We start from the raw sequence: 13243 nt of genomic DNA, 5'->3' as shown, positions 1-13243 counted from the left end.
GCCAGCGACCTGGATCGGGATCTGTCCTTAGTCGTTGCTCTGCCTCTGTACCTGGATCGGCCTCGCTCGGTAGGCCCGTCCGCGAAGCGAAGCTGCTGCTGCTGTTCTTCCTGTTGTTTGAATGCTTGTTCTTGGCGAAGCCATTGTCGGTGCTTGACTATATATGGTTTCTTGAATTTGGCTTTACAGGTTTTGTCGGTTAAATTTGTAACGCTTTAATAATCTCCCGACTAAGTTGATTAGAATTGCGGGCCGAGCACGCTTCGACTCGTACTTTCTTCCCTTCGTATTCATATTTCATGCCGCTTCATGACTTTAAAAAAATGTGGGGTTTTACGTGCAAAAACCACGATCTGATTTTGAGGCACGCCGTAGTGGGAGACTCCGGAATAATTTGCACCACCCGGGATTCTTTAACGTGCACCTAAATATAAGTACACGGGTGTTATCGCATTTCGCCCCCATCGAAATGTGGCTGCCGTGGCCGGGATTCGTTCCCGCTTAGCGTTCCCGCTTAGCAGCACAACACCATAGCCACTAAGCAACCACGGCGGGTGTTTTATGACGTCAAGTGACGCATGCGTTTCCTTCCCTCTCTCTCGCCGCTTCCAGGCAGTTGCTGTTCCAGCAGAGCGCCAACATCCAGACGCGAGGCCTCCTCGTCTCGCTGTTCATCAAGGCGTGCGGCACGGCCGAGCGCCAGGCCGACCCCCTGGAAGTGGTTCTCCGCCGCCAGCAGCTGGTCATCAACGCCACGGAGGAGTTCCACGCGGCGCAGACCATACACGCGTCGGCGCGCAACGTGGCCACCGCCGAGCGGGACCGCCTCGACCCTCTCGTGCTGGACGACGTGCAGACGGGCAACAAGATGACCGTGCTCGCCGGGGACTACTTCTTCGCCAAGGCCTTCCAGACCACGACGGACATTGGCATTCCCGTGGTGCGCAGACCGTGTGCGGAATCCACATAGTATAGCTCAATTACTGCATGCGAGCATTGTACCTGCATGCATGGCGCTGGTTGCTCCCTTGGTGCAGCCGCACTCCTTCTAACGGTAACCGTCATCGTTTTGCGTAGCCGTACAATAATAGAAGAGGGATTTAGCTTGTCCGGTAATCGGGTAAACGCAGGCGGACCGGGCGTTGGGGCGGAGGTGTAAACGTGAGCGGCCTGTATGATGCTGCCACCTGGTGGCGCAGATATCAAACAGACAAAAACAGCTAATATTGCAGTAACCAATTTTATTCTACTTAGCTGCTGGTGTAAACTTTCGGCAGTGGCGTAATCGTGTTGCTGCCGAAAATTTACGCCAGCCTGCAAAGTATTATGCACTTGGTTACTGCAATATTAGCTGTTTTTGTCTGTTTGATCTCCGCGCCACCAGGTCGAAGCACCATACAGGCCGCTCACGTATACGCCTCCGCCCCAACGCCCGGTCCGCCTGCGTTTACCCGATTACCGGACAAGCTAATACCTGTGTCACACGGGCATGTTTGGAAGGCCTTCCAGTCGACGGCCCTCGAAATGCCACAACTCTATCGACTCAAAGGAGTTGTCGCGCTGCTACACGGCACTTTTGAAAGGCCGTTTTGTGGTTCAGGCCTTTCTTGCAAAATTGTGGGGCGCTGCGGATCTTTATTTTTGTTTTCATGTCGCCAAAATTTAAACAACATTAAAACCACTTAAAAGCACTATAAGTTCTTTTATGTTTGTTTATACGGTAAAATGGCGGTGATATGACGGCAGCCGGCAGCACATGGAGTAGAGGGAGAGTGTACTAGACAACATGGAGGAAGGAATGAACACAAGCAAGTCGCTGTTGTCGAGAGTATGCGCAGTTCGCACATATCAAGTGGCGAAAATACTTTACTGAATAATTAATAACACTCATATATAGTATTTTTAGAGCATTTTGGTTTGATTTGTTCTTTCTAACCATGAGCACGAGCACACTGTTCACGAGAGGGCATGCTCGCGCTGTTTCCGCTTACGTTGCTCAAAGGCCATCGAGATTTGGATAGAGTTGTAGGGTGCTCCGTTGACTCGATAGACTATTGACTCGGCGGCCTTCGAAACCGCCCGTGTAGCAGCTCGAACTTGACCTTTGAGTCAACTGACTATCGGTTGGAAGGCCTTCCAAACGACCGTGTGACACGGGTATAAACCTCTCTAATACGGTAACTACCAGCCTTGTACCTGCTCTGTTTTGCAGTACGCTAGTGCGACATGAGCTACGTTTACATCAGCCCGATGGGAGGCGGGTCGAGTTGGCTCGTCGGACTGAGAACCGGTGGTCGGATTCATGTACGGCAAATTTAACAGGTCGGGCCGATCAAGCGTCGAGGCAAATTCTGGCCAACCTGCCTGCAAGAGGAGGGTTGACTCGCCCAAACCCTTTGGCAGGATGCATGCAAAATGTGGTCAGGTCGGGATGAGTTTGCTTGACGTCTGACTCGACCCGCAAGAGTCGATCGAGCTCGTGTAAGCGAAGCTATGGTTAAAGCGCTGAAGTTTCAGCATTTTGCTACCATTGTACCATTAGCTCTTGGGGCCACCTACTACCTTGAACTAGCAAAGCCGCCTCAGGCGCATGTGCGGGGCGGCTCAAATGGCAAGCACGTGAGCGTCAAAATCGTTTTATTCGTTGGTCGACGTGTCGGAAGTAAAGATGGCTGCTCGGTCTGGTACAATCTGTAGGAATTCTGTTAGAAGATAGTAGGATGTCTTGTTTTTGCGGTCAGTCGTACGGCGAATCGAATGGTTTCTACACATATCCGTTTCGCCCATTGGCGAGTGCGCGGAAAGTTTGCATGTGGCGGACACGGTGTGGGGTATGCACTCACGTCATCGAGGTCGCGAAATTGTATTATACAGCCATCCCGGCGAAAAGCTGCGCGTTGTCTAGATCCGCTTATTGTCAGTAGCACAGTGCAAGCAGTAAATAGGGTTTCAAAGTGGGAGCATTTGTGACGCCATGTGAATGCCCCCTATAGCGGTAGCAGTACAACGACCGTGGTATATGTGAAACACTAATTATCCGTCGACATTTTTCACTGGAAGGGAAAGTCAGGATGCCGAGCAGCTACGTCGAATGTTCCTTAGAATACTTGTTTTAAAATGACCTTTAACTTAAGAAAGCGTGCACGTCACTGGAAACTTCAACGACGCTGATAATGATGTGAATTTCAATTGGAGCAAAGGAGGTCTCTGTGACGCTAATAACATCACAGCGTACGCAGCAGGTAACGACGGCTTCATATTAGCCTGATCGACACTGTAGCAGTGCTTTTGTTTGCCCTCTTATGCTGCCTTTGTTAATTGATGTTGTGGCTTGCTGTCATTATTCCGGACATTGTGTTTAAGCCGGCAGGACACTATTGGGGTGCCTTCTGACGTGATCGAAATGTGCCAGGCTAACGAACGATTAGGTACAGAACCCCCCCCCCCCCCCCCCCCCCGAGTGGACGAGGTCAATTGTATACTGTGAGAATGACAAGGAATTATCAGTGCGGTAGGCGAAAATGCCTTCCCACCCTTGCTATGGTACGGATGTTAACAATCACGAGTGATTGTTGGCATCCGCTATTGACTCCCACTATTGTTGGCTACCACCCAAACTTACGCAGTCCATGAGAGCTGCACCAAACACGTTCACAAACGAGGTTGAAAACGCTTTGTAAAAAAAATGCGGGAGGGTAGGCGAAGGATGGATGCGAAGGGGGAGGTGGTTGATTGGCACCAAAGTACAATTCAACCAAAGGGAATTTGTTTCGGTGACGGAGGGGAGCAACACCCTACGGTGTTATTTTAACAGCGGAGCTGTTTAAGCCGACCGCCAGTCCGTGTGTCGCGAACAAGAACTGCTCCTGGCGATGACGTCACCGCGCGTTGCCTATGAACCACCTCGCGGAGCGGCGTGTGCTTCGCCTCTTCTCCGTGCCGTGCACATGTTGCCTTGACATGGGACGTTAAGGGGAGAGAAGGAGAGCATGCCCGCAGCGCGCCCTATGCTCGGGAGAGAGAAAGAGAAAATTAGGGAAATTGTAGCAGCACCAACGAGGCAACGCGCAGAGCTGCTGCCGACGCCGTCCGCGTTTCCCCGTTTCCCCGCGTTCTGTCCGTGACGGCAGCAGGTGCCTCTGGCAGCGGCTCGGCAGGTTTTTACCAGCCACGCCCTGGTAAGTGTGGAGGCGCAGCTTGGCCGTGACGTCAACGGGGAGATAAAGCTCGGAGCCGCCGCGAAGGCGACAGTACTCTCGTTGACTCTGGCGAGTACATGTAGCCTTGAAATGGGACGACCAAAGAAGAACCGGACGCCCGAAGAAGCGCGTCGCGCGGCCCTGCGAGTACTTGCGCGTCGGCAGCGACCCGATTCGGAATACCGTTCCTAGCAGCACTTAGCATTTCCTAGCAAAACTTAGCCAAGCCTAGTAAAACCTGGAAGAAGCTAGGTCGATCACCAGCTCCGCTGTTTACTCCAGCCTTGCTCCACTAGTGCAAGGTGCCCACTTTTTTCTCGCGGCTTTTCTACCGTGGCTTCTCCCCTCCTGATCGCTGCCGCCGATGCTATTCCGGGTTCAGTGATCGCCGTCGTTCTTACTGGAAATAAAAGCAATACAGCAGAGGTAGTGCCAAGCCGTGGCATAGTCAGGACTTCTTTTCGGGGGAGGTACGCGCTTGACTTGAGGAGGGTGGCGGGGCAAGCGGGTGTAGTCGCACGTCGTTTTATGCCAGGTGCACCTGAAGCCCTGGTATACACAAATTTCTGAACGGAGGGGGGGGGGGGGGGGGAGAGACACGTGCCAGATGTGCACCCCTTCAGCCCCTCCTGGCTATGTCCTTGGTGTCGAGCAGAGCGCAGATATTAAAAAAAAACAAGTAGGTCAGGGTAATTGGTACCTGCCAATGGCTTGGGCTAGTACTTTCCTGTAAGATAAATGCAGATGAAAAAAATAAGCACGAATGTAGTATCTGCCACCAAAATGTTAGAGATTATAAAAAGTACTGGTAGCAGTACAGACTTTTTGCACTCGCCGGGTTCGACGCGTACGCTCTCATAGCGGTGTACGCGTAACTTGGTGTCCATCAAGGTTGGTAATGCCGTGGTACTTGGTTGCACCCCAGATGCTGGACGTGTTCGGTAAAGCCGTCGAGGACTACGTGCGGTCGTACTTCGAGAGCGACCTGAACGCAGTGCCTTTCGTGGATGCCATGTGGTGGGAGGCCAAGACCCACCTGAAGACTGCCAGCCTGCTTGCTTCTGCCTACAGGGCGGCAGCCATGGTCGCTGGCCACCAGAGGGAGCTCCAGGACCAGGTCTACCAGCTCGGCAAGCACATCGCCCTTGCCTTTCAGGTGAGACACTGGGAAACGAAAGCTACATGGGCTTCGTCTACATGGACTCGATCCGAGCGCGTCGAGTCAGAAGTCGAGGTTACCCAGCCCGACCCGACCGTGTTTAAAGTTGAGCGGGCCATCCCACTCCTTGCAGGCGGGTTGACCAAACTCGCTCGACGCTTGCTCAGTGCGAGGAGGAGGAGGAATAAACATTTATTTCGGAATCAGCACTTTAAGATGGCCGGGCCTAAGCCTCCCATGAGGGGACGTCGAGGGCTTGCCTCGCCGCCGCCTCACGGGCGTGCTGGGTCGCCCAGGTTTGGTCGTCGAGGGCGGAGCTCCGCAGAGCCTCACGCAACCTCGACGAGAGGGTCGTGGTGTTAATTTGTGTGTACTGTGCTGGGCACTCCCACAGCATATGCGGAAGCGTAGCCGGGTGAGTGCCACAGCACCGGCAGTTGGGGGTATTGTAAACTTCAGGGAATATAAGGTGGAGGCGGGCGGGTGAAGGGTACGTATTTGTTTGTAGCAGACGCAGGGTGGTAGCCTGCGCCCGGCTGAACTTGGGGTGAGGTGGGGGGAAGGTTCGGCGACTATGGTAAAATGCCTTAACGAGATCGTTGTAACTAGTCAGACTATCCCTGGTGTCCAACTCGTCTACAGTGTCTCCGGCGTGGTTGACTAGTCCTCGCGCAATGGAGTGGGTGACCTCATTGAGGTTGGGGAGGTGTGGGTGGACAGTGCCCGCGTGGGCCGGGATCCATGTCAGGGAGATCATGCTTTCTTTAGAGTGTGGTGCCTGGCGGAGGATACGAAGAGCTTGAGGAGAAATACGGCCTTTGCTGAAGTGCGACACGCTACTTTTTACATGAACGTGGCTACCAGTTTACGGCCCGACTCGACTTTATCGGTTCATATAAATGTAGCTTACTGCAGGCATTGCCAAATCCTGACTGGGAGCTTACCACTGTCGCCGAAAAGAAAAGTGTACAATCATTGCATTCTACCGGTGCTAACATATGGGGCAGAAACTTGGAGGTTAACGAAGAAGCTCGGGAACAAGTTAAGGACCGCACGAAGAGCGATGGAAAGGAAAATGCTAGGCCTAACGTTAAGAGACAGGAAGAGCGAGGTGTGGACCAGGGAGCAAACAGAGATAGCCGATATTCTAATGGACATTAGGAGAAAAAAAAACTGAGCTGGGCACGCCATGTAATGCGTAGGATGGATAACCGGTGGACCATTAGAGTGACAGAATGGGTACCAAGAGAAGGGAGGCGCAGTCGAAGAGGGCAGATAACTAGGCGGTATGATGAAGTTAGGAAATTTGCAGGCTCAAGTTGGAGTCAGCTAGAGCAAGACAGGGGTAATTGGAGATCGCAGGGAGAGCCCTTCGTCCTGCAGTGGATGTAAATATAGGCTGATGATGATGTTGATAAATGCAGCTTATGAGCGAGGGTCGATTTTCAAGTCCCGCGTAATAACGTCGCCGTGTGTGACTAGTACTTCTTGTTTCACGGGCAGCAACAGAGTGTATAGGTGGGCGGCATTGTAATCTACGTGCTAGGTGATACCACCTATCCTCGTACGCTAGCGGCATTTGCCATTACCCTCACTCTACCGCTGTTTAAATCGTTCAGCTAAGGACGCGACAGCCATCATAGAATTTCGTTGGCAGCCACGCTTGGCAGCCACGTTGGTGGCAGCAAGTCACTACCATGCTTTGACGAGGACATCGCGTGTTTCTTTCCTGGTGTTCATAGCTTATGGTATCGGACTGCCTCAGGTGGTAAATGACGTGCACCACGGTTATAAGCCAGAATGTCACTTTTCTTTTTTTTAGCAGTGAAGCATGATATATACAGTGCAATATCTCGAATCACTGTTTCTAGTTATGAAAACGGACTATACATGGCTTGAGTAAGAACGCTGAAGAGTATACTGTTTTCTCTGCAGCATGCGCTGTATATGCTTCATAACATGCGGTACCCATTAACTTTGGTAGCTCTATCAACATTCGATCATAATTTGTGACGAAGAGACTAGGCACTAAGGGCTTCATTAAAATATTATTGTCAATATTCTCATTGCCTAATGTATTGTTCCCATTAGATGTAACTGAATATCGTCGCCTCATTAGATGGTGATAGCGCCGTCAGTTATTATGTTCTCGCCAATAGATTCACGGTTGTAACCAGCGTTGTGACTCATTAGCTGTCGCCATTTTGGGGTGAGTTCTCTGAACGAGAAGTACTCTAGTACTTGCAGAAAACACATGATGGTGCTGTAGCCGAGTGGTCGAGGCAACAATCTGCTTCACCCCAACGGTACCGCTCTATTCCGGATTTGCCCGTATTAGCTAAGGTGAATGCGTGGCGGACACCCTGTGCAAAGTGGAGCATTAAAGCCATAAGCACTGACCGGGAACCTTACGGCGAAGGCTATAGAGGGCACCAACGTCCAGCCCTTACAAAACTCGTAGTGCTAATTCTGTTGTCTTTTATTGCGATAGCAATTATATGGACACTTCAACCGGATTTCTGCCGTCGCCGTCGTCGCCGTGAGGTTCCGTATAGATTCCAAGGGCGATAAAATCGTCGCCGCGCGCCGTATCGAGCGAAAGAGCGCGGGGGACGCGCGCTAGCACGGAGAGCGAACGCACGGTGGAAAGCAAACGCAACCGTCGCCCGAAAGGCCGTGGCGGTATGGGAGGGAGGGAGGCGGGGCGGCGCTGTGCTCCGGCACCAAAGGCGTATCTTGCCACTCAATCTCCCACGCGAAGGCAAGAAACGGGAAGAGGGGGGAGGGGGGGGGCAGCTTCTCCTCTGCCAACAACTTCTCCTTTGCCCGACGGTACCGGCCGCCCGCACCGTCTCTTATCTCCACACGGCTCTGACCTTTGTATGCGCTGTGCATTCGCCGCTCAGTTTCTGTTGAAGCGATAGACCGCGCGAACCTGCGCTTGCATGCCAGCGTTTTGACAGTCGTTGGCTACGGTCATTCAGTGTGATCTATTCATGTTTGCTTGTGCGCGCTGACACCACGATTGTTAATTCAGTTAGTAAGCCAATGTGTCCAAGTTTATGCAGCCGATAAAACTACTGTCCATACTTCGAATAGCTCACTACTAATTTGCTATCGCAATCGATGCTTCGCCTTTCGGGCGAAACTGCGACATTTTTTTGTTGACTTCTACATACTTTCTGTTAAAATACAACTTAATACCATGCGTAATTTTGCGAGAGAGCAAGTGCGTTGAAAATCATGGTCATATCGCAGGAAGAAAGTATCCTGCCTTGGTTTTGTTTTCGTGTCGGCAATCTTTGGCTCCCTGACCACAACAACTTTCAGCGAACTTCTTTTAACGTCTGCAGACCTACCACGAGACCAGGCAGTTCTTGGACACGCCATACTCGACAGGCTCCAACTACGACGTCACTAGTCTCCCAGTAGTATTACATATGGAAACACATCCTCACATGCTGGCCCACCTCAAGGAGTCTGGAATGAAGAATCTACAGTTCTCAAAGGTTGGTGCGAAACTGCGACAGCAGCAAAATCTTTCACGCATTGTTGGAAACCATGCTAAAGAGAAATTGGATTGGTAGATTACATTCCTTACATACAGCGAATATGTAGATTTTTTTTTCAGAGGAGACTTGGTCAACTAGAAAGCACACCAACAGAAAAGATGGGTGGCGACGAAGCATTAAATTTCCGGCACCCTCACTTCTCGCGACGTCAGAGATTGTGACACCGTCTGGTGGAGATTATTAGATTTCTTATCAATTAAATAGAAACATTAGATTGCTTATGGTACCAATTGAAAATACTCAACCTGAAAACTGCTAAACGCGAAACAGGACAGATACGCGAAAATATGAAATATGTGACGTCAGACTGAAGAAGTCGCATGACACCGTGGTTAGGTGTGAAAGGACGTTTGACCTTCGTTTGCTGATAATCAACATTTATCTGCCAGATGAATAGCATATTTTATTTTTTCCACTTTTGAAAGGATAGCCTGCGCGTCAAATTTGGTTCTGTGCTCTTAACAATCCTTCAAAAACGTTCAGAACGACAAAAAGAGCGAAATACGAGAGTCCATCAATAAGTTTGCAACTGGTCCTCAACCCAACAATGCATCTGCTGTACTGAACACTGGCCATTGTCTCCTTGCGAATGTATTTGTTTTGGGTAATGATACGCTGCTCTCAGCCCTTTTATCGTCTCTGGAAAGCTTCCTGGAAATAGTCTCGAATCGTGTCGAGGGCGCTCTACGATTTGCGTTGGTTCGTTTGACGGTTTCAAACCGGTGGATGCTGACATTGACTGATCTTGTAAGCAATAATCTAGCGGCGTGTTCCTCTTCCTCACCCACAGTTTATTTTTGGCGTGGCAGAGCGCTCTCGCGAACCAATCATATCAGAGTATTGTTTCTGGCATCGCCGACTGTATACGCTTCGTCTTTGCCCTACGACATGCCCTTCATCTATAGGGCCTAGCCTCGGTTAGGTAGCCTCCGCGAGGTAAGTACGCCATGTAAGATGAGTTACGAATGGCGGCGATGCTTTTTATGTCAATGAACAAGCAAGTTGCCAGCGCTGTGCGAGCGGATAGTTTCAATTGGTTATATAGTCCTGCTCCCCGGATCACGCCTTATGCGCTGAGTGACCTCACCGAGGCGCTTAAGCATATTTCACTAGCACTGCGAGTTGTTAGTCTAGCTCTAGGGTTTCAACTGACAATGCACAACTCCACGAACATTCGAGAATGCAAGAATATTGTCTTGTTTGCGTGTCGTGCCTGCCATGCCTTCTTCGGTCTTGGACGCTCCAGGCTTTACAGTGCGATGACTTGTTTGTTTGGCTTCGTGATCGTAAGGTCAGACTCAATTAAGTATCGTCCCCCGTGATGAACCTCAACATAAAAATGAGACCGCTCATCATGTGGCAGTGAAGGTTTTGTCGAAGTTCGACAGGCTACGCCTTCGGTTTGGTGGCCAGGATTGTACGGACCAACCACAGCCCGACGGTGCACGTTCAAAACAGACGCCATGATTGCTTGCACTGTTTCGCATGACACCGTACGATGCGATCACCGTCAAAAATAATTTTCCACCCGTCGTCGTCCACGACATTTTATTTTTTTTGTGCAGCAGCTTTAAGGCTGACGGTCACCTAGCTATCATCGCCCAACTGGGGTTTTTACTCACACTGTCTCTTCGTCATAGGCATGTTCAATAATTTTGTAGATATTAATTTCGAATTTTGCAGATGCAGCAACAAAATATGAAGCTAGGCTTATTTCTTGTTTGTCTTGTTTGTAAGCAATGTACAGTGAAATGCACTTCTCTCTCGGTCACAAAAACACCTTTAGCACAGCACTCTGTGTTCAAATCACAATGCTGCTCGATACAATTGCCCATGAAACAATATTGCTATGCCTGCTCTCCGATGAATCCCATACGTTTGTTTCCGTAGTCGCTATAGGGCCACCCGAGCACACCCAATCTTATCCAGAGTGCTGTGAAATTTGTATAGACGTGCACACAACGATCTCCTATACTGAACGTCAGTTGCAGCACTCGTTAGCTGTCGCATGGAGTCAACTCAGAAGTCTGACGCGGTTTCACAACTCTCGCCATACGAACTGTGAAGAAGCGTGAGAAGAATGTGTCGTGCCTTGCGTGCACCTGGCTCTTGACGAAGACTGTCGACCGTCTTTCTAACCCTATGCCAGTGGCCCCACCCGCGAGCCGTCGTCATGACCCAGCCCCGCTGGTCGCATGCACCGGCAAAATATGAGAGCCGTCGCACCATCCGTCTCCGTGGAATCACGTGATGGGACCCCTCGACGCTTTGCTGCAACGTCGTTGCGCTCGCGCGGTTCAGAGCATGTTCATGTCGCCAAGCGTTTCCGACACCCACTTCACGCTAGACTGCTCATGCGGTACCGAGGAGAAAAGAGGAAATGTTGTAACCTCGTTTAAGAAATCGCGTAGGTTATGCGACGCCTCCAGGCCGCAGTGAGTGAGTGAGTGAGTGAGTGAGTGAGTGAGTGAGTGAGTGAGTGAGTGAGTGAGTGAGTGAGTGAGTGAGTGAGCGAGTGAGCGAGTGAGCGAGTGAGCGAGTGAGTGAGTGAGTGAGTGAGTGAGTGAGTGAGTGAGTGAGTGAGTGAGTGAGTGAGTGAGTGAGTGAGTGAGTGAGTGAGTGAGTGAGTGAGTGAGTGAGTGAGTGAGTGAGTGAGTGAGTGAGTGAGTGAGTGAGTGAGTGAGTGAGTGAGTGAGTGAGTGAGTGAGTGAGTGAGTGAGTGAGTGAGTGAGTGAGTGAGTGAGTGAGTGAGTGAGTGAGTGAGTGAGTGAGTGAGTGAGTGAGTGAGTGAGTGAGTGAGTGAGTGAGTGAGTGAGTGAGTGAACAAACGTACAAGCGATTGCCTACGTGCCTGGGTTATTGACTGTGTGTGCGTGGAGTTAAGCACGAAAAAAAAAATCCGCGTGCGATTCGACGAGCGAACAGTGTGCGGAACACCGCATCCAACAAGGTTCCAAGAGGTGTTGCGACAGGTTTTTAAGAACCGAAGCAGCTGCCATATTTCAGATGAGCCGCATGTCGTACGGGACGCTGCATCGTACCGTGTGTTTCGTGCCTCAGAAATGCAGGGTGAAATAGGACATGCTGTGCACACTTCCCCAGTTGTTTTGTAACAAACAAAGATATAAACAGACCAACAAACAAGCGAAAGCCGGCGACTGCTGCATACAAACCAACATCGTGATGCAAACATGATCCACTCTGACTGACCCCTTTCCGTTTGTCTCTTTCCCTCTCTCTTCCCCTGCCCCTTCAAACGTCCTGCGTGAACGTTGTCCGCCCGAAAGCTCCAGTCAGAGGTGCTGTCGGGCGACTGCCCTGGAGCGGGCGCAGGTCATGCTGGGATACTACATCCAGGAGGCCCGGCTGCTGGCCAGGAGTCTCGGCCCGTCGGACGCCGCCAAGTCGCTTGTCACCATCGTCAGCAGCCTCAAGGACCTGTGACGACCCACGTCTTGGACGAGGCGGGACTTGTTCGCGAGCCAAAGCGTTACCCTTCACGTGTTTTTGCAGGTGCTGAGCGGAACGCGAAAGCGTGCGCACGTGTCACCTTTGTTTAGCCGGGGGTGACGCCCAGCACGAAATTTTTGTGAGCGCTCGTTGTTGAAGTCGCACGTCTAATTTACGAGTTTCACGCGTGTAAGCGCTTCCGCAGAAGCTGCTGTTCATGCACCCATATAGAAAGTGGCGTGATGAAGAGTGGGCGGCCTTGAAGTCCCGTTCTTTCGGCTTCAGATATGCATGGAGAATGCGCCAACCAGGCGTTGTTAACGAACGTCTCCTCTGCCCAGGCGTCGAGACGAGTGCATGCTCTGTTGCCCGCATGCAGCTAATTACTTTTGAATCGCGCGCTAATTGTGTCCAGGGTAAGACATGGCGATCGCCTTAGAACGAAGTCAGTTTTTATATAAACTGCTGTAGAGACAGTGTCTATAGTATATAGTCCCTCCCGAAGCTTTCCACGTCTTCCAGACTTACACCCGCGGTGCCTTGGCCTTAGCGTGTGTTCGCTAGCGTTTGAAAGAAAGCTCTGTCGGTAGAGAGTACTAGCAGAAATAAATATGCCAAACTTAATGTTCCCTAAAGGAAGAACAGCTAAGCGGTACAACGGCTAATCACGCAATGTCTGTATTCGCTTAGTTTAAACGATTAGACGCAGAGAAGTCTTAGGACAGCTTTTCGGCGCGGACGTCAAGTGAAACGAACCCTTTGACAGTTTCACTTGACGTCTGCATGAACATCGAGTACTGCAACAACTACTGCATGAACAAGGGCCCTTGTTCATGCAGCTGGCCTTTGACCAAATGACGAAT

The 13243-nt window shown here is 50.9% G+C and overlaps 1 pseudogene; it reads left to right on the top strand.

The window, feature by feature from the left end:
- Positions 1 to 612: 612 nt before the first annotated feature.
- On the top strand, positions 613 to 12499 carry LOC119435534 (all trans-polyprenyl-diphosphate synthase PDSS2-like; annotated as a pseudogene).
- The last annotated feature ends 744 nt before the right edge of the window (positions 12500 to 13243 follow it).

The sequence above is a fragment of the Dermacentor silvarum genome, unplaced genomic scaffold, assembly GCF_013339745.2.
Source record: "Dermacentor silvarum isolate Dsil-2018 unplaced genomic scaffold, BIME_Dsil_1.4 Seq776, whole genome shotgun sequence".
Taxonomy (NCBI): domain Eukaryota; kingdom Metazoa; phylum Arthropoda; class Arachnida; order Ixodida; family Ixodidae; genus Dermacentor; species Dermacentor silvarum.
This window is presented reverse-complemented; position numbering and strand designations above follow the sequence as displayed.